At 38.8% G+C, this 21,840-nt stretch overlaps 1 protein-coding gene across 7 annotated transcripts in view; it reads right to left on the bottom strand.

Moving 5' to 3' along the window:
- Positions 1–21,840, bottom strand: part of THRB (thyroid hormone receptor beta) — a 157,209-nt gene that overhangs the window by 83,932 nt on the left and 51,437 nt on the right. Inside the window, exon 4 of one of the 7 annotated variants that reach the window (XM_048301931.1) lies at positions 1,682–1,752. The exons of the other annotated variants lie outside the window; for them this stretch is intronic. The gene's annotated coding sequence lies outside the window, so the exon portion shown is untranslated. The remainder of the gene's footprint in view (positions 1–1,681; positions 1,753–21,840) is intronic. 7 annotated transcript variants of the gene reach the window in all.

Below are 21,840 nucleotides of genomic sequence, written 5' to 3'. Positions count from 1 at the left end.
GAGCACCTCTGGCACTGCTCCACATCTTCACTTACAACAGGGGCGGACAGCACAGAGCCCAGACAGGGAAAGGATCCTGTGGGAAAATGAGTGTCATGCTGCCAGGCCCAACAGGGCTGCCTATAAATACAGAGACTCTCAATTCTACCTCTTAGAAAATCTATAATCCTGGAAAATTTGTTGACAGTAAGCTGTAAATCAAGACAATGCAGGATACAATTCACTGATGCACCACTAAGCACAGCACCGGAACAATTCGTGCAAGGCTTTGATAAGGACTTCTTGTGGCACTGAATTTCAGCCAGGAGGGCAAAGAAACTATCCAGAGTGAAAATGAGCAGTACATTAAAGGAAAGCACGCAGGACAAACAGGCTTGGTTGTTTGGATTTCCAGAGCTGCTTATGTGTGAAAAGCAATTATCAGATTTGACAAAATGGCAGGCTAGTCCATGCTTTCAATTCCCTTGCAGTGGTAACTGCCATTCTCTTGGAAAGCTTTCATGTTTAATGCTAGAAATGCAGAATCAACTCTGCCTGAGATACAAGGTATGGTAGTCAAATTAAATAAAAGTCGTAGTTAACATCATGGTAGGTTATAAACTGCGGTATCTCAGGACTGTTCCCATTAGGAAAAGCAGCAGCTCCACAGGATAATAACCGTCTCAGGCATCTTAGCCGAATGCCCATGAGTCACTACTGGCTATAAGTGCATCTAGAGAAGATAATAAAAAATTTTCAGGGGCAGAAAGTAAGTCAAAACCTTTTCTGAATCTAATTAGGACAAATGAAAGTACAAACCTCTATTTCCCCTTCGTTTTTAAAACAGTCAGTTTTTATTGTTGTAAGTGCCTCTCACTAGCACTTCCATCATTTATTTATCACATGACTCACTTACTAACACACTCTGGTACTATCCAAGTTTATCATACCGCTAATTTTAAAATTTCATACACAGCTATTCTGGGGCTCTTGCATCCCAGAAGATGTAATCCTCCAAATCTCTGCAAGCACGTGAATATCCCCATGGCAGACCTTCTGAGATGGAAGTAAATACAACACACAGTAAACATGCAACTAATACCAAAACAGTTTTTCAGACCTGACCAAAGCACTGCTTGCATTTAACACCAAACAGGAAGAAGCCATTATTTTAAGAGAGATGACATTTCTGAGTGTAAAACACAGGACAGCTACTGTGGAGATCCTTTTGTTAGTCTAATGTCACTGGATCTGATAGATTTTCTCTAGGCTGAATGGAAAATGACTACAGTGATTTCTACAGATCTCACATCTGAGCATAGCATATTCTATACTCTTCTCAAAGTAAACTTTGAAGAAGAACTTTATTCTGGGGTGCAGCAATCAAGAAAAACACCACATCCACATCCTTGGGAAATTCCTATGTTATTAGGATGCAGCAGAGGTCATTGTCCATAAAGAAGCGGCAATTCTTGGCTATCTCTCTTTGAAATGCTGCATATCATGACACCTCAAACCTCCAAACTGAAAACTTTCATGAAGGACAATCTGATCAGCCATATTGGATGAGTATACGTCAACTTGAACCTAAAAATAAACTTACCTTCCATTGAGATATCCCTTTTTTTTTTTTTTAAATCTAAAAAGGAAGCCTGAAAATTAGCCTAAATTTAAAAATAAAATATAAAATGTGATTTCCTACCTTATACCTTCATCACCTTCTAATAAATGCCATGCAGCTGTGGGAGGGCATTTTCAGAAGGGAGGAAAGTCCTAGGAAACAAAATGCTTTTAGTAGAATTCTGAATGGTTTCATTGAGTATTTTTAGCCTGGCCTCTTGAGAAGCTCTGCAAACATTTGCAAAACTCTAAAACAGAGCCAGGGTTACGTCACTATCTTTGGTACAAATAATTTGTTAGGAACTATTTTGCTCTGGCACAAGGATATATCAAGAGAGGATGCGTGAACTGGCTTGTTTTCTTTTGGATTAATGTTGTTTGTCAACTGAAGGCTGTCTTTATGTGGAAAGAGCAAGGTGCCAAGAAGTACATTTCACCATGCCAAAATTAAAGGGAGGAGCTCAGAAACAGTCTTTTATTACCTAATTAGTTTTATCAAATGACACAGATCAACTAACAGGGGATAACTAATAGGAAAAAGGGGTCTAATGAAAAAGTAAGTTATCAGCTGGATACGCTCCAGAAAACAATTATCTCCCTAGGTAAACAAGTACTACTGTTGGGAGGTCAGACACAAAACACAAGGAATGGAGGTCTTCTCAGGATACCAGCCTTTGGTAGAGTTGAAATGGGTGAAAAAAGTAGTGGGATAAATTACACTGAGAAAAAGGGATGACTTGTTATTAAAGAAGCTAGTATCTTCAGATAAAATTATTCCTATCTGGCCTATACATATCCACCAGTTGGGGGTTTTTTTGAAACACAAATCAAATACAGTTTGCCAGATTAATAACCTTATTCAAAATGAAAGTTAGGACTACAATAAAAAGAGCCACATTCACCTACTCATGAACAAATTACCAGAATAAGTTTTTTACAGCTTACAGGGAAAATGGCAGTTCACAGATCTTATTTTATCTTGATTGCCCTCCTAAGACTGGAAAGGATTACCACAAAAAGAAATACGCAATTTTAGATGATATTCTGCTTTATCCACAATAACCAAATGTACCATACATACTTATGTCTCCTTTGCATTATTTTCCCAATTGCATGAACTAAACTAGCCAAACAATTCAAACTCATGTGGCTCCCACGCAGATTACATCAACTTTTAATTCCTAATGTGAACCATACTTTCATGTTTCCCATTATTATTTGCTTATCTAGTATATACCTAAAATATGCAAAATTTATCCAATTATTTTAGCTAGAAAAGTAACACCACACACACATTACAGCACAAAGACATTTAAGAAGCTGTGCTAAAAAAAATCTAAAAATCAGAATTTCTTTGACTAAAGACTTGTGTCCCCCAGCAGCTGGAAGAGAAGCAACATCGATTTTTACAAACATTCCTTGAGAATTTTAAGTGATGCAATGGGGGAGTTTTATTATGCTATTCTTTTTCCTCCTCTTCCCCCTCATCCATCACCAGTTAATTTGAAAACAGACATGGCAAAGAATTTATGGGAAAATGCTGTCTCTTGGGATCTGCTGTTCTGCCTTTACTGCAGAGCTGTGGGGACCACAGAAGAGTTTCATGTATACTTACAGTATGCTTTAGCAAGGACTGCTAGATGCAGAACTATGAAAGGAACATAAAATCAGTCCCTCTAAATGGAAATACCAACCACTGCCATCCCAGAACTATGTCAAGAGCGGGCAAAAGATGGTAATGAGGACTTGGCATGTCCTGGACAGGGCTGAGCAGCACTGCTGGGAAAGAGCAGTTCTGTTAGCATGCCTTTCCCTGCCCAGAAACGCTGAGTTACAGACCAAGTCCTAGCTCACATAAAACATCTTGATGACCCCACATCCAGCTGAGAGCACCTGCAGGGACAGAGGCTTCAGCCTAGACTTATATTGCTGATCCAGACTGTCATGACCCTTTCCAAGGGACTGCTGACATTCCCATCAGCCTGCACACAGAACGGGTATCACCATTCCTCAGTGTCTCAATGGACATAGTAGGGTATTGGATTTTGGGGACTCTACAGCAAAGACAGCCCGAAAAAATAAAAGCAAAGAGAAAGAGCACATTACAGGAATGCAAATCAGTGAGCTCATGCAGGTACAAATAGAAAGCAGATTTAGTTGAGGAATGAAATAACCGGTAGATGAACTTATTTCATCTGCCATCTGCCTTTAAAGCCCTGCAAAGAAAAGACTCTAAGATTCATGGCCTTCACAAGATTCCAAGTGACTCCGCAAAGAGTGGGGATTCTCTGCCAAACACAGCCAGTCTTCATTTTCCTCCAGAGAGTCAGTCCTTGGCTGGCAAACTTTAACCACTGCGCTATCCAGGCCTGCTTTTGGATGAGGTCACTGACCATGATCAGCACATCAGCATGTGTGTGGCAAATCTCCATACATATCAGAGCCAGCTTCTCCCCTGAGGTGTGATCCTTCATTCCCACAGAACAGGGGAGTACCTGTGTACCCTCTTTTTTTTCTCTCCCTGCCCCACTACTGCTGCCTTCTTATTACTTTTTCCATTATTTCCATTTACTCTGGAACTGACTGCAAGGCATGGTGCCATCGTACTACAGCAAAATCCTCCTCGGCTCTGCCCACCTTGAAGAGACTGACAGAGGAGGAAAAACTGGCCAAGCCATGACAGTGAGCAGAACCAGAGAAGTAACCACTGCCACTCTCACCATTAGCACTTGGAATTCAGTCAGGCACCTTCTTCCAAAAGAACAACAAATGACTGTTTTAACTGCATGTCCTTTCTCTCACAAGAGGTTTCTAGCAGACTTTGATCATATGTCCTGTGCAAAGATACTGAATTTCCAAACTCTTTGTTTACTTTTTTTCTTCTAACCCTTTCCCTCCTGTGTGCCTTAAGCAACAAGTATCTACTCTATCTACCTGGGAACTAAGTAGCAGAGATTCCTCGACTCACATTCCTAAATCCAACTTTCTAATGCTGGGCAATGATTTTCTGGGTTCGGTTAGGCTACTTAAATGTGTACAGTTCTACCTACAGTGTTGTGAGAAGACTCCTCCCACAAATGGGTGTATATCCCATCCCAGCCAGTGCAAACTCCTGAGATCATCATTCCTCCACACCTACAGCGCTCCTGCAGACAGCTTCTCTGGAAATTACAAGCTTTAAGGCAATATTCTCTGCACACCACCTTCCTTCTCCATGTCCCCCTGGCAAGTTTCAGCCTTCCTGCCCAGCATCCTTTACATCAGACTTGTTCTGGAGGCACAATGTGAAGCCATCGAAACAAACAAGCTGAAGGAAAGGTGTTCATGCTTGCTGCTGTTTTTCCATAGCACACCGGCATTTTCCATCTGGTCCTGGGGGCACTCAGCCTAGATGAACTGCATAGCCAAGCTGTAGTCACAGTAAATACCAAGACTTCTCCACACACGCTGAGCTGGTTTGGAAAGCATACTTCAATATAGGGAAAAAATTATTATAAGGAATGTGGGCAAGAGAGGCCATCAAACAGAGAAGCCTCACTTGACCAGATCACTGACCTTGCCTAGGAATGCAGGTACTGCAAACAGGAAGAAAGTTATCTGTGCTGCTCAAGCTGCAGTTAACACCCAGAGTCATAAGCTGTTTTCCACAAGGAAAAGCTGTGTGTAAGGTCAGAAGGCAATAAATCACTCTGCATTATGGATCAGCTTATTGTTTAGGACACACACATGCAGAAATATCAAAGGCTTTTCAAAATTAACAGTGAGTGATTATGTGAGGCAAATGTAATGAAAACACATCAGAGTCTCTTAGCTAGCAGTAGAGAATATTCAGCCAAAGGCTTCCTCTGACTCCCACTGCGAACAACGCAGTATGGAAATAAACAAAATGATGTATTAGGAGAATGAAGACTGAGGCTTTGCACTAACTTATTGTTTTCCTGAACCATTAATTGCTAGACAGCTTTCTGTGTCACAATAGCATTTAAATTACTGAGCTTTTTTATGATAAATTTACTGTATGTTTTTGAGGATGGACAAAATTTTTATAATTATTAAAACATGTCTAACGGGAACCATTATAAAGGACAACTGAGCATTTGGTCCTCCATTTGCTGTTATAAAACGCAATCTATGCAAACAGATGATAAGCAATTAACAGGTTTAACAACACATGCGATTAGCTGCAGTCATATTTAGATAGAGTGATTCTTATGCATGTTAAGTGGATTATTTAATTAAGTGATATGCATTTCAGCAGAATACACTGGATGAGAGTGTGTGCAAGTTGCATGCATGTTGAAAAGAAAGTGGTCTTGTGAATCCAACACACATAGGTGGGAGCTGTGACATAAACTGCTACTAAGGATTAACCAATGCTTCCCATAAACCTGATTTTCACTTCCTTATAATTTTGCCAGACTAATTGTTTGGGCTGAAACTTTCCACATTGGATGTGTGCTTCAGGCTATTTTTTTCTTACATTAACCAAAATGGTTCAATTATTTCCAAGATAGAAACCAGGGAAAAAAAAAAAGACACTGTTTTATAATGAGAAAATATTATCTGGTACCTCCTCCTTCAAGAATTCAAATATCCTTCTTGTTTTAAACAGCAGAGAGTACATTTTTATCAGGGAAGTGGCTCTTGCCAGGCCAGTTAAAATCAGTTCAAATATGATGACACTCCAAATGCCTGCAAACTTGGGAGAGGTGCTGGATATTTGGTTTAATGCTGAGTTCCACTGACGAGAATTATCTTCATGCAAAGAGAGGAAGGTAAAATGCCTTCCCTGGCACTGTTGCTGCCCAGGATGGAGGTCAGGCAGCACAGAGAGCAGGACCAGGCTGAACCACATTCTGGCAGGAAAAAAACTGCTGGAAAGAGGAGGAGGAGAAAGAAAGTGTTTATGACCCATACCACTTATGCAGAAGAGAGTAGGATCCCCTGAAGAAGAGATTAAAAAGAAGAGGATTTCACTGACTGATAATGAGTTTATGATGAAAAGAAACAGGGTCATGGGTGGGGTATGGCACTTGACTTTGCAAACTCTGTGTTGTGTGTGTGTAGCACTTAAGTAAGAATCAAATGCACTTAAAAGGATATAACAACTTTAGAAGTCAGAAATGTGCAACTCAAAGCTAATGTTCTCAGATACTGACTAAAACATGCTGCTCCTAAATATTTAGGCCACTCCAAGTAGGTATCCTGTTATTGAGACTTGAAACATCCCCAAAACTGCAGTCAGAAATAAACCTCTGTTAATCAGGAAAAGATCCCACTTTTTAACGCATATATAAAAATACTCCCCGTTTCCATGATTAGAAACATACATGTAAAAAATGAGAAACATGGTCTGAAGTACCTCTTACAGCAATCAGGTGGATAGTTCTAACAGAGTTTTTTAAGGAAATATGCCTTTGAAAATCTTCCCCGTTTCCTTACAAATCCAGCTATATACAACTTCATTTCATCAGTCCTGTGGAGAGGACACAGGACTGATGTCATCACAGGACTGATATCATCATCATGACTGAGAACAAAACATTAAACAAAACCCTTTGGAAGGTCAAACTGTGTGTTTACTCTGTAGCTACTGTGTAGCCTGGCACACACCACCTTCTACCCAGCCACAGTAGCAGCAGAGTCCGTGTGGGCAAAACCCCCATGCCTCTGCCTTTGGAGCAGCCACAGCTCGGACCCTGCCCTGGTGAGTTTGCTCCACCACAGCTGCACCATGCCAGCACACCCAGGGTCAGAAGGCAGTGGCAAGGACAGGGCAGTCCTGAACTGCTGTCCTCTGTGGGCAGAGAGTGGGATGGGTAATCTGCCTCAGCACAGCAGAATTTGTCATGGTTTTCACTGATTTCTGCTGTGATTTTTGATCAGTAGCCAAGTGTTGGTTAATTATTGACCTTTCTTGTTGCTTTCTCTCTGGTTGCTCAGCAGAGAGAGGGCACTGGATGTGCAACTACACCACAGCCTGGAATTGAAATGGAACAAAGTAAGGCAGAAAAATTCCTGTGACTGGGGGTTCAAGGTTGTACCCAGTGATTAGTCTTTGAAAGATACACTGATTTTTTTCTTTCAATTTTCTGCTTACTTTCTATCTCATTCACCTGTTCTCCTTTCAACAGTGAATTCCACTTTGCACAACTAGTTGGTTAAGTGATGAATTAGTCCTAAAAGCAGAAGGTGGAGAGGAACACTGTCTGTGCAGTTGCACCCTGCTTCTCTTCCTACCCCCTACAGTATTGTTTATTCTCACAGATAGAAACTTCAATATCCATTTATGGCAATATTATTTTCATTAATTATGTGCTTAATAACGCCACCTTTCCTTCAGCAAGGAAAATCACCTTCTCCCAGGAGAGATGATTTGCAATTTCATAGCAAGTGTGGCTTCTCTTAAGTAGTTCTAATTTTAACAGGACAAAGTACATCTTGTTTTACAAGGAAGGTGGAACCATTACACAGCACACCCCTACAACCTTTTCAGAATGCAAGCATTTCCTTAGAAGAAAAACAGATCTCATTCTCTGTGAATTATTATTTTCTTATTATTTTAGAGACATATTGAGACTTTGCATACCATGCATTTAAGAAGACAAATTCATAAAAGTAAGAGATTCTGAAAAGTTAGAACCTTGAATTACTTTCTTCCATCATTTTTATATAAGCTATATTTGAACAATTTTAATGATAAAGAGGAACACAACTGAAAATTCACAAGAGAGGTATTTGTCACAGACACATCATCTACTGTCCTGTTTCTCCATTGCATAAGACTATTTCCTTTAGTGCTGGCTGATGTGGCATATGCTCCTAATAATACAGCAGAAAAGTGGCCTTGGTGGACACATAGCTTCTCCTCCCCTCCGGGTCTGGACGTGTTCAGTCTTACTACTTGTCTCTGTGATTATTCCTTCCCTAAAAAATTAACTCTAGACATGGAGGAGAAATTAAAATATAATATAGAGCAACTTCTTGATTTATACTTGATCTAATTGCTAAACAGCCTACTAGAGACTTGCTAGATCCGGCCCAAAAGTTACCATCAACAAACTATGATAAAATGTGTGTTGGTGCACATAAAGGGAAAAGAAGTGCCTCAGAAAAGCAACACAAAGCACCAAGTGAATTGGAAAGAGTCTGTGAAAGGCAGAGGGCATGCACTGTAGCTCTTTCATGCTCTGGTTGGTTTTTGTGAGCTTGATTTATGTATAATTAACCATTTTTTCCCCTGAAAACAATTTCATTTGAAGCTGTGCTATCATTTTTACCCCCCATTCTCCTGCCACAGCCACATAAAACAGTCCAGTTTAACATGATGACAACTGAAACACGTTGCCACAGCAAGAGTCCAAACTTCTATGTTTGCATAAAATCCCACTCTCGTCCCCCTCCTGCTCATCCTATAATCACAAGAATGAAAGAAATTCATAAACTGTAACTCTCATCTCTAATAGAACCTTGGCCAAAATTCAAGCTTGATAATTAATTTCATTCTGTCTCTCCAAATTCCCACACTAGGTTGACTAAGAGAAATAATTCTTCCCCACCTAGACAACAACGTTTTATATGGCTAATGGACAGAGCATTTCACCTCTGAGAGAGCTGGGAAGTTAACTGGAGAAAAACAAGAGATACTTACAACACTTGGATAAGACAACAGCGGCAGATGAAAGAGTACTGTAGTAAGTTTTAAGTGTATGTCAACCCAAAAGCTAAATCATGGTTCTCTAATTACACTTTCTGTCAGAGAATAAAAGCACAGATGATCATACAGGACAGGCAGCTGTGAGGATGGTGTCTGAGTGACTATAACACTGAATGATTTGGGATAGGAGGGTGTTTGAGACATTCAGATATGATTATGAAAAGCTGATAAATCAGTAAGGTAAAATACATTTATGTATAGCACTAGACCTCAATAAAATAGAGAAGGCATCCAAACCATTTCAGTCTGAAGAATATGAAGCATTAACACTATACCATGATCTTAGACAGCCATAAAACAAATCACTACCTCATGCCACTATTCAGCAAATTACCAATACATCAAGAGAAGAAAACTATTATGATACCTGTACTGCACACATAACATAAACCACTCATTGTGTGGGAATTCATAATTGGACTTTGCTGCTGAGGCTGACATATGAACACCATAACCTTAAGCAGCACTCTTACAAGATGTTATTTATTGCGTATTTCACATGTATTTGTAAAGCATTTAAATAACGTCTTTCCCTTCTGGTACAAAAGGGTGTGTATCACCACTGGAAAAAATCACAAGGCAAGGCTGGCATGAAGGGTCTTGCTAGTACTGTATGTACTCCACAAAAACCAGTGCAATTCTTTCTGAGTACTGGAGGCATCATCAATAAAATCTGCATTGTCCTTCCTTAATCTGGTCTGTCTCATACCTGCTGTCCATCTCCCTTCACTTTTTAAAGATAACATGCAACCTTGAGGTTGTATCCATGCAAAAACAAGACATTAATACATGTTATAAACTACTTTTGCATTGGTCATATTACTATGGAGAATATATGCAGCAGATGAGCCAAAAGCATAGCACTACTCTCCATTTACCAGATGATAAATCTAGACCCTGTGTCTGTTTAGTTAAGGTTTCTAAAAACTTTCCTAGTTCTAAACCAGAAGCAGAGTCATTTCAATCCAGTTACACTTGGAAGCTGGTGTTGGAATAAGCAATTCAACTGCCATCCAATTCTTCATTCATTCCACTCATATTCAATCTGAAGGGCATAAACCCTCCAATATTCTCACACAAATAAGCTCCAAGATATTACAAGCGTAACAACCATAACACACCCTTATGTTCTGATGCACCCTGTGCATGCTCTTGAGATGAAGAGGCTCATGAGAACAGAGGGGCAAGCACTGATCTCTCCTCTCTGGTGACCAGTGACAGGACCCAAAGGAATAGCCTGAAGCTGTGACAGGGAGGCTTAGGTTGGATATTAGGAAAATGTTCTTCACCCAGAGGGTGTTTGGGCACTGGAACAGGCTCCCCAGGGAAGTGGTCACAGCACCAAGCCTGATCTGTTCAAGAAGCATTTGGACAATGCTCTCAGGCACATGGGTGACTCTTGGGGATCATCCTGCACAGGACTAAGAGTTGGACCTTGTGGGCCCCTTCCAACTCAGCATATTCTGTGATTTTGCGAGATTTACTGCAAGCAGTTCAGGCACCTAAGGCTTGGAGCCCTAACCCCACATCACCACCAATGGACGGGGAAGAGACACAAGAAAACATCTCAGGTAGAATAATTAGTATCATCAATTTAGCACAACAAAACAATCTTCTTCAGCAGCAGAAATGCTGGGTCACTACATATTGGTTGAGAGAGGCAATAAAAACTGAAACCTTTCTGAGCACAGAAATGGTAAGCAGAATGTTTGTATGAGTGTTTCATTTATTTTTATTTTGTGTGTTCACTTGGCAGTAAGTATAGAGTTTAACATAATTCTTCAAAAAAAAAATCAATAGCTGTTTATCTTCGAACTTCAGATTTCACAAAAAAAACCCCAAAAAAACAAACCAAGAACATGAACTTGTACATTGTTATTTGATTTGGAATGGATTATCACACAACACTCTTATAAGCATGGTCATCAATATGATGGTTTCCTTGCTTTCTCCATATTACTTTCATCAAGGTGAGATTTGCAGCACACAATACAAGAGCTCCAATATTGTTTTCAGTGTCCAATGAAAATAATGGAATTATGGAAAAGTAATGGAAAGCATCACAAATCTCAACACCGTAAATCACACTTCCTTCCTCCTCTTAGTCACAAAACGTTAATTACAGCTGAATCTAAGCACAACACACAAATTTTTCTCGCGGTGTTTTGCATGGACATCAAGCCTTTAATCTACAGATCCTAACTCTCTTTAGATATTTGAATTTAGATCTCAAGTCCCTCCATAATACTCAGCTAAGAGAACTAGATTAACTAACAATCATTGCATCAGGGCACATGAAAGAAGTTCTTTAATTGAAATTATATTCCCAGTTTGAAGAGGATTCATGTATCTACTTTTTCAGACAATGTACTGAACAGATCCTAAAGGGAATTTGTGCTCCTAAACTCATGATGATGAAAACAGCCTCAAAATAAAGTGAAAAAGCTCTTAATTCACCAAAGCTACCCTTAGCTCTAGCTAGGTATCCTGAGCAGGAGGAAAAGAGGCAACAGAAACAATATATGCAGTTCCTTGAACAAAAGGCATTTAGGATAAATCTCTTCAGGATCAGACTTATTCTTAGAGCTTGTGCAAAGAAAAAAACACCTTAAAGAGGGGAAAAGAGTCCGTTACAATCCCATTTATCAGCTCTCCTCCAGGTGACCTCTTAAGAATGCTGGACTTTTACAGACCATTTAAAGGAATGAGGGATTGGATTATCATTTGATGAGTTATGGAGGCCACATCCCTTAAATAATCAACTCATACATAGATCCTGAATGTACAGATACAATAGAGATATGCTTTATAGGTACAGTTACACTACATAGATAATCATCTACTGATACTGACTGACTGATCCTCAGCTTCAGCACACATCCCAAATCACTGCAGAATCCAGGACTTCCTTTAGCAGTTCTCTCTGCATCTCTGATATCTTTGATCACAGGTCTTAGTTCTTCCCAGAGCTGGAGGCAGCCCTTGAAATCTGTCACACACTCTAGGAACAAAGGTCAAACTACACCATATCCTTTGGGTCTTAGAAGAACTTTTGCTAACTAGTAAATGTAATATAACTGTCTCCTTGCAATGCTTCCTTTTTTTAATTCAGTAACGGTATCAGGGAGGCTATAGCCTTTGAGCTTAATTTTTTTTCAGCTGTTTATGAGCTTTATAAAACATTGAGGATCCTCTACCTTTCTCTGAAGGTCATGGGACTCCACGTGAATATGGTGATAATTAGGTCAATACTTCAATGCATTAATCTGAAATAAGGACTGAGACTTCAAAACTTTGGAAGGAAATGTATAAAAAGAGCCCAAAACATCACAATGCTAATGATGAAATTCATTATAGTCAAATGGCCAGTCTGCTTTTCTAAAATTTCCAGAACATATGACATATTGCTGAATCTTAGCAACTTAACTAGCAACTGTCTGATGTAAGTGATATGAGCAGGATTAAAAAGCTTTTTTGGTTTCAAACAACAGACTGGAACATCACCTGGGAAAGTGACTCTTTGGTAATACTAGCCTACTGATGATTTTCATTTACTACACATGTATTTTTAATGTGTATGATTCAGTTCTCCACTTCCTCATTAATTTTATATCCTTTCTCATGGACCTTTGCTGGTTAGCCTGACTGGCTGGTACCACTGTAAAGCAAGAAGAGAATCAGTCTTGCAGATTTTAACTGAAAGACAGCTAGTAATAAAATGAAATAAAATATATGAACATCTGGATCAAGAACATCTTGAACAGGAATTTAAAAATGGCTCACACAATGGAGCCGTTAAATTACAGAATTACTGAACATTACAGAAATGCTGCTTATATTCTGCTTTACTGACATGGTAAATTACCAGCCTTGCTCACTGTAACCCATACTTTTCAATTATCTGTTCGGATTAATCAGCATAACTGGATTTATTACACACATGTAGACACCTGTTTTATAAAACCAACCAACTGTGCCAAAACGACCACGCTGGAATCCTCTGGATCTCATCCAAGAGGAAACACTTTGAAAGTGCTGCTGAACTGCCCTAAGAAGCCTTCAGTTTTATAATGAGGATATAGGCAGCCAAAGTAGAAAATACTTTATGATTTGCTAATCTCCATGTCAAAAAGACTAAAGAAAAAATGCTACATTTTGATCATTTGGCCTTTGTTACACAACATGAAGACCAGACTAACAATTCTTTCCTTGTGAGAAGTGGCTGGTATCTTTGCTGTCAATCTAGTCCTCTTTTACAGAAATATTTAAATTTTATTTATAACAGGAGAAAAAGTGAAAGACAAAAGGATGAAAATGGAAAAAATCCCATGTTCTCACATGAGTTCAAATGTGAGGCTCTTCTGACAGAAGGGCTTTTTTTCCAACTGCCTATTGCCAAGTACCACCCCAACATTATGGGGTACCTGCCACAGAGATACCCTACCCTCTAGAGCCACTGCTGGAGGCCAAGGGGGACACCCTCTGCAACATCTCAAGTATCACTGGGCATCAGCATGTTGGCAGCTGAACCAAGGCATTAATTACATTCCCAAACAAGAGGCTGCAGTCAATCAAAGGCATGTTTCATGATTCACATTTGGTGTTGAAAAACCTCTGTCAGGAGTCTCGTGGGAGTAGTTAATGACAGTAACCCCTGGGGGATTCCACATATGCCACACCACCAGAATAAAGGGTGCTTCCAAAAGGTTTCTGTGACTCTGCCTACCAAGATACACTAGCTCTTACACTAACCCAGAAATTCCTTAAGAAATTTTCAATGATTAAGAAGGCTGTGTACATGCAGAAGAGTTAATAACATTGTCTCCTGGACAAACTAGTTAAAACAGCCCCTCTTCACATTTGTAACTTTAAATATTTCACTCATATGGTACCATCACTTGTTCAAAGTCAGAATTACTCAGACAGAGGAAAACAGGCAAATACAGACTTATTATGGTGTGGTGCATTGGCCTTTACCACGTTTCCATATTCTTCCAGTAATGTCAAAAAAGGATGCTAAGCATCCAGAAATTGTGTCAACAATGATATTACACTGAAGACTGAGCAAATGGATTTCTCTGTAGAAGTTCATGAGCATGGAAATACATTTCCATTCCTATTAAATAGGAAGATGCTTTGTTTACTTAGTGCTGAGCTGAACAATAGACCACTTCAATCTCAGGGCAAGACTAATTTCCAGAGGTCTTGAGAAGAAGTACTTCAGTGGACAAGTATTTTGAGGTCTCTCTGTATGGGTGGAATAACTTCAAGTCCAGGAGAAGTTAGGAAGGAAGTGAAGACACCCTTGGGGCATAGTTATTGCAGATTGAGAAAAAAATGAGAGAAGTGGAAAAGAGGGGTTTGGGTAAAGTATTGTTAAAAGCATGTGTAAGAAATCTCCACTAAATAGTCCTAAAATAGGTTTAGTGGTAGTGGATTTTGTTTGGTTTTGTTTTTTTTTTTAATTCCACCACAGTAAGAAAATAAATCTCTCCTTTCCTCAACATTTGTGAAGATCTTAAAGAGCAAATTTTGATACAAATAAACTGACCATTATAAAGAACGACTGTTACATATTAACCACTGAATGGTCCATAAATAGCAGCAACATGTATCTGATAGCAATATGCTTCAACCTTAGGCAAATAACTACAGATTTCCTTTTTTTTTTTTTTTTAACAGTGCTCACAGAGGAAATTGTTACTGATCTAGATAAATGTTTCAAAGTTCAGCTCAGTGCTTTACTTACATTTTAGACTTTAATTTGCTTTTAAGCTAATTTGTCTTATTTCCCTCCTTTCTCTTCCCTAGCAAGGCTGTATATTAAAATTTCATGTCCTTTTTTATACAATAATTAAATAAAAAAATAGAAACAAAAAAGAAAAAAAAAAGAAAAAAAAGGAAAAGGAGAAGGAAAAGGAAAAGTCGAAAAAGAAAAAGAAAAAGAAAAAGAGGAAAAGGAAAAGGAAAAAAGAAAAAGAAAAAGAAAAAGGAAAAGGAAAAGGAAAAAAGGAAAAGGAAAAGGAAAAGGAAAAGGAAAAGGAAAAGAAAAAGAAAAAGAAAAAGAAAAAGAAAAAGAAAAAGAAAAAGAAAAAGAAAAAGAAAAAGAAAAAGAAAAAGAAAAAGAGAGAAAAAGGAGACTGCAATGGTGGTAAAAGAAAATATGAGCAGGCTGCCTTTCACTACATAGATTGCTTTGGAAAGCTACCATACAAGAATGAAACAGAACCATTATTAATAAATTTAGCAATTAATAATCACAGGTCTAAGAATTATCATTATCTGGTTGTGCTTGAGCAAGTAGGAGTACAAAACATCTCATTTTTGAATGGCACTGTCAAACAAGTTAAAGAAAATATTTTCACGCGACTATTCCTTTTAAGAGTTTTGTGGAAACTGGAAATGGGAGTACACAACCCTCTGTTGTGTACACAGTAACTACACTTCAGTAGTTCTGCTGAAGAGGCTCAAACCTGGTATTTGCTATAAAACTTCAAATGCAAACATGTGAACATCTCAAAACATAAAAAGAAATAAGAAAACTGAAATCTGATACTTAGCAGCTCCAAGGAGACCTTTTCCTAACCCAACAACTGCACCTTAGACGTCATTATAGTCACACTATAATTATTGCTCATTTTGCACTTTTACAAATGGGGGACTACGTCAGAAACCAATGCCCCTCATTCCCACCCTGTTTTCTGACATTCATAATCCTTATAACCAATGTAAGATCCTAGGGCTTCCTCAAACATAGCATAGTAAAAATTATATTAATACCTATTAAACTAGGTAATTAAGTTCTGGTCACAAGAAAGGTTTTATACATTTTCATAGATATTCATATATTTTCATAGAAAACAGTTTTTTAATAAAACTGTCAAAAGTTCACTGACAACAGTTTATGTTTTTCCTTTCATTCAAAAAAATAATCTTTTGCAGTAAATAACAAGATAACACTGTATTAATCTGCATTACTCAGTTAATTTACTAAGGGCTGTTCAGCTATTTGTTGTGAGATCAATCTGCATCTTCATGGCTATCCAAGAGTCATGCACAATCCTGACACCTAGGAATGGTGGATCCACTCTCCAAGATACTGGAAAAAACAGCAAGATGCGCCACATTTCCAACACCATCAGGGAATGTTAATGTAATCACAGCAAGGTCAAATACACTCATGGTTCAAGCCTAAATGAAAACCTGCAATTTAAACATCCCTGATGTAGAGGTGTGGAAAAGGTAATAAGTAAACACTGCTCCCTTTAACTGCTTTGGGGAAAAAGTATTATTGCATTCCCATTTAATCTCATTTGTAAATAAGTCAGTCTCAAAAAATTTATCTCCATTTCGGCAAACTCAATTTGATTATCTTCCCAATGACAGTGGAAGCATTTTTGTCAGCTGCAACTGCAATAGCTAAAATCCAAATCCTAAATACTTCAGTAAAAGATTCAGATTTTATATTCAATTACCTGGCAAGTCTCTCAAGAGTAATAGTAGTTTATTTCTTGTTATAGGATGCCCAAAACGTAGATCTGTATAACACTATACAAAATCACATGTGTATAATTATTACTATATCTGTCACAAAGTGGCTTTCAGATCACTGTAAACTTTTAATGAAGTAACGAACTTGCTTGTAGAAGTACCAACAGATGACATAATGTAATGTTACCCTACTGATGAATAATTTGAATGCTGTGCAACCAAAAGAAGTCTGTCATAACAACCCCACACAATACAGAATAAGCAAATGCTTTATTCTTCCTGTCAAACAAATAACTCCTTCTTTTTTATTTCTGAAAGTGAGCATATAAATATTATGCAAACTTGCAACAAAATGACCTGGAATTCAAATTTACACTGGAGTTCAAAATTCATAGCTAACATCCACAACAATCCAATCTTCTGCTGTGGAATATAATAATTAAAGGGGGGGAAAATTAAAAAACACATGCCCAAATAGAAGACAGAGTCTCTGTAATGCTTGCATTGGATTTATTTTAGTCTTGTTTGCTTTGCATGAAACAGCACAGTTTCAAAAGAAAACACCAGGAAACCTCTGAGCTTCAAGGATAAAAGCTGGAATCAAAGAATTAAAAACAAAAGCAGTATTTTAGTTTCAGACGTGCTTTTCAAGAACTGAGTTTGCTCTGTGTTTTCCTTACAAGCTGCTGACACTCTCCATGGGAAACACGGTTATTTTCAACTCTACTCTGGTGATTCCCTCTGGGGTGCTGCTGCCACACTGGGATGGTCTCTCCATTTTCCCAGAAGTCATCCCTGACTCACCATTATCATCTTTCCAGTGGTGGCAGAGGTTGCTTCCTCTCAGCGCAGCCACCAGAGCTGCCTGCGAGCTTTGTGGGACTCCTCAAGAGCAGGAGGATTCCAGTATCCCCTGCTCCCCAGCCTGCCTCACGGGGATGAACTTCCCAGCTGCTCTGTGCACCAGGTACAGGAAGATCACACAAGGTTGCTCCACTTGGGGGAAAGATCTGGAGCACAACATGCCTTGGCTTCAGCCTGACCACCCAGGTGTACAGGAGACAAATCCAAGCCATATTCTAGCACCTAAGTCTAAAACAGTCTGGTCATGGTTCCACCACAAAGCGCCATCACCTTGCTCTGGGAGATAATCACCTCTTACCATAGGGACCTCATAAAAGTAATATAATGGAGACAAGCATCATTTTACAAAAAAATTCAGAATATGGGTGAACTTAAAATTAATTTGACTCTGAACACTAAAGAAATGCTGTGGTTTTGTTCTTCCTTTCCTGAAACAAAATGGCTGTGTACATAAAGGACTCACTATCAAGACAAAATACCTCTTATATGATCATGAGCAACCGAACTCTCTTGGCAGCATTTAACCAGTTCTAATCAGAAGACAGAGTTTAAAAAAACCCACAAAACCAAAGGACAACTCACAAAACATCAAATAAAAAACCTACCTCAAGACCAAGAGGAAGTAGTACCATCCCAATGAAAGTCATGGTTACAGCATTTAACTCAGCTATGAACCTTCCTAATTATTTCCAGCACTGAGTGACACCCTGAACTTAGCAGCACCGATTTTCACTTCCAGTTCCCTGCTGCAATGCTGTTTTCTAGCAGAGAAAGAATCTGCAAATCGGAAGTATAGCACATATACAATGCAGACTTCAAATAAAGGGCCATTGTCACAATGAGGAGCCTACCATGAATAATCTCGTTATTGCAGTCATGAATGATCTGACTCATGAAGCGTCTGCAGCGATGTTTCAGGCTACAATCACTTGCTTATACACAAAGCACACCTGGCTATTTCACACCCCTCCAGCAAATAGATGCTTAGTAATGCTATTTGGCTTTTTATAAAAAGCCTTGAGACAGTACAGCCAGAGTTAAAAGGAAATTAATTCTTCTATCATTATGTGTTTCTTTTCGCTTTCTTTGGGAAAGGGGGAGACATACCTACTCCTCCCTCACATGTTTTGCTTTTCACATTGGGATAAAACACTTCCAATACTTCAGGATACAACCAGTGTAATTTTACACAGCCCTAAGCACCTGATACTCAACTCACACTGAGGAAGCCACCCTGGGTGGGCAGCACACAGGGGTCACCTGCATCACCCCAGCACACAGGTTGCCAGCAGCACATCTGCCATCACCATCCCTGTGACCACCACAGGCACTGCAACTCCCACCTGTCTGAGCAAGGCACCAGGACACAGCCACATGCACAGGGTGAGGCTGCATCATGTGCAGGGATCTCGCAGGCCCTCGAACAATCCTGCTTTAAAAAAAATGCTGGTGACACAGCGCTGCACAGGTACGAAGCTGGATCAACCCTGCTGGGGTAACATCAGTTTTCATGGTTCTACCAGCTTTAGAGGGAAAGCCATCATTCTCAAGCCACTAAGGATTAATACTAGAAAATAAGCATCCAGTTACAGAAAATATTCACAGAAGAGGAAAAATAAAAGGTGCAAGGAATTCAAGCTACATCCTTTATAAACAAGAAACCAACTCAATCTAACTGCAGAACTCAACTAACCAAACCTTTGCCAGCCCTGGGCAGCCTGGGCAGGCAGGAGTCCAGAATGCCTTAAAATTATTATTTAAAAAATAAATAAATAAAATTGAAACTTATGAGAATACACAAGTGTTTCTTAATAAGGCAAATTATGTTTCTTTATGGGGATATTCCCAAGCTGAATACACATTTTAACTTGAAATAGAGGGAATGTTTTGCTAAAGCATTATGCAGATGTGAAACTGCTTTTATGTAACTCAATTTATCAGAGGAACATGTTGTATCATGTTGTTAAAATATTATAAAGATAAAAGGATAATAATTGAAATATTTGCATATGACACAGTACAAAGAAATAATGTATGTGAACAGACTATTTGTTGTCACATTAGCTTCAAGCAAATAAGGAAAGAAGGGTTGATTTATTACTGAGTGTCTGGGGCTGTAGGATGGTAAAATTCTACTGACTGTAGTTTAAATAAAGGTCTAGAAAAGTAATGGGAAAAATCCTAGAAATAATTCAGGACAAATTAATGGTACAACATGAGGTCTTTAAGATTATTGAAAAAATTAATGAATTTACCTTTTTTATTCATAGTATTTAAAGGACTGACTTCTAACTGGAATTTCTTACGTCTGCACTTTAAAGAATTGTTGACATGTTGAGGGTTGCATACCTTACCCTTCATCAATAACAAACAATTGAATCTGTTCTGCAAAACCTGGCAGCACCTCTGCCTCAGGAGCCTGGGCGCCCAGCCTGGGGTCCTGCTGCTGCACCCAGCCACGTCTCCTAGTGCTTTTCAGCTTGATTTTTGATCCCACTGTTATCACTGTGACCCCTTCCAGAATCTGACAACTCTAATTGTTATCTCCCAACCTCTATACTTAAACTGCAGATGAGTTTGTAGACTCTCCCTTTGCAATGCTAGCCTCAGTCAGCTAAAACAGTTTTCTTCCCTGTCTTGTGCCTCACTGCAGCAGGCAAGGTGAGGGAAGAGGAGAGGAGGAGAAAGGGGAAAATAAACTTCAGCATGCACATACATACATAAGTTTACACACTCACGCATACATGGGTATATAAACATATACTTAAGTATATACAGTATACCTAAAGTAAGGTTTACAAATATGGGCTGTAGATATAACTAGAAAACAAAGGTGGATCCCTGAATCCACAGTCTGGCTTTGGCTAACGACTCCAAGTTTTGCTCCCTTTTTATTGAAGCTCACTGGTAAATCAAATCCAACAGCTGTGGCTTGATTCAGGAGGCTGGTGGCGCCCAAAAGAAAGTCTTCTGACAGTTCTCTCCGTAACACGCGATGCCCAGGAAGGGCACCAGGAAGGGGTGTGCTCACACCACTGCTGGGGTCAGTGCCAGGCAGCAAATGAAACAATACGACAAACCTATCAATACCCTTAGGCATATGCAATAGTAAGATCACATTTAAGAGCACTTAAGAGATTTAAGAATCACTTTTAAAATAGTTTTAGCTTTTTTTCAGAGATGGCAAGTAGATTAAAAGAGTGTTTATTTCAAGTGGTATAGCCAAGGCTCTACAATTCCGTGTGTAGATATCCCCTAGAGAAAGAATTCCCTTCCGTAGTTGAAACCAATCTACTGTAAACAGATCAGATTAAACCAAAATGAGACAATCTCAATGCAGTATTAGACTGTCAGCATATTCCTTCGTAATTCCACAGGTATTTTGGAATGGTGCAGACCAACCACAGATAAATAAAAGAAAAGGCAATTCTCAATTATGCATTCGTAACCATTTTCTCATTCCCTCCCAATAATAAAGTAATCTGCCATAAATGCCATGGAATTACAGCATCTTAGACTTCTTAAAAATAACAGGGGTATTTCTGAGCAATAATAATACCTGTGGAAGTATTAGCAGGCTATTGTTCCTGTTCATGTTTAACTTGAAAATGAAAAATTTCAGATTTTAAAACCTGTAGAAGCTTTGGACAAAAGTTTCTTAATGTCATGCTATCAAGAAAAAATATATACAATAGAGGCATAACCCCCAAATAAAATTGCTGATACAGTCTTAAATCCCAAAAAGCAGTGAAAAGTCCTGAATTTAAACTAAATAAATAATAAATTTTTAAAAAGTGAAATTATGATGAGATTTCCTAACCTAAGTCATTAGTTGTGCTAAAATTTGCAGCATATTATGGTTATTAAGCAGAACACAATTTTATTTGAGTGTAAAAGTTTCAGACTTTCCTCATATGACCTTCCTGGCATACTGCCAAGGCTTGGCTCTTGATGACATTTAATCTGAACATAATCCCTGAAATCTCTGCGCCATTACCGGGTTGCATGGGAATGATTCCCTGACAACATACACAGAATTGTGCTGCAAATTTTATTTTCAGCTCATGGCTGTTCCCCTTCCTTACCAGCTGTTGCAAATTATTTGTTTCAATAAAAATAAATAATCTATACCCTTTATTTGCTATAGAACCACATAATACCTAAAATAG

The sequence above is a fragment of the Corvus hawaiiensis genome, chromosome 1, assembly GCF_020740725.1.
Source record: "Corvus hawaiiensis isolate bCorHaw1 chromosome 1, bCorHaw1.pri.cur, whole genome shotgun sequence".
In the NCBI taxonomy this organism is placed as follows: Eukaryota; Metazoa; Chordata; class Aves; order Passeriformes; family Corvidae; genus Corvus; species Corvus hawaiiensis.
The sequence above is the reverse complement of the archived record's forward strand: the minus strand, read 5'-3'. Positions and strand labels throughout refer to the sequence as shown.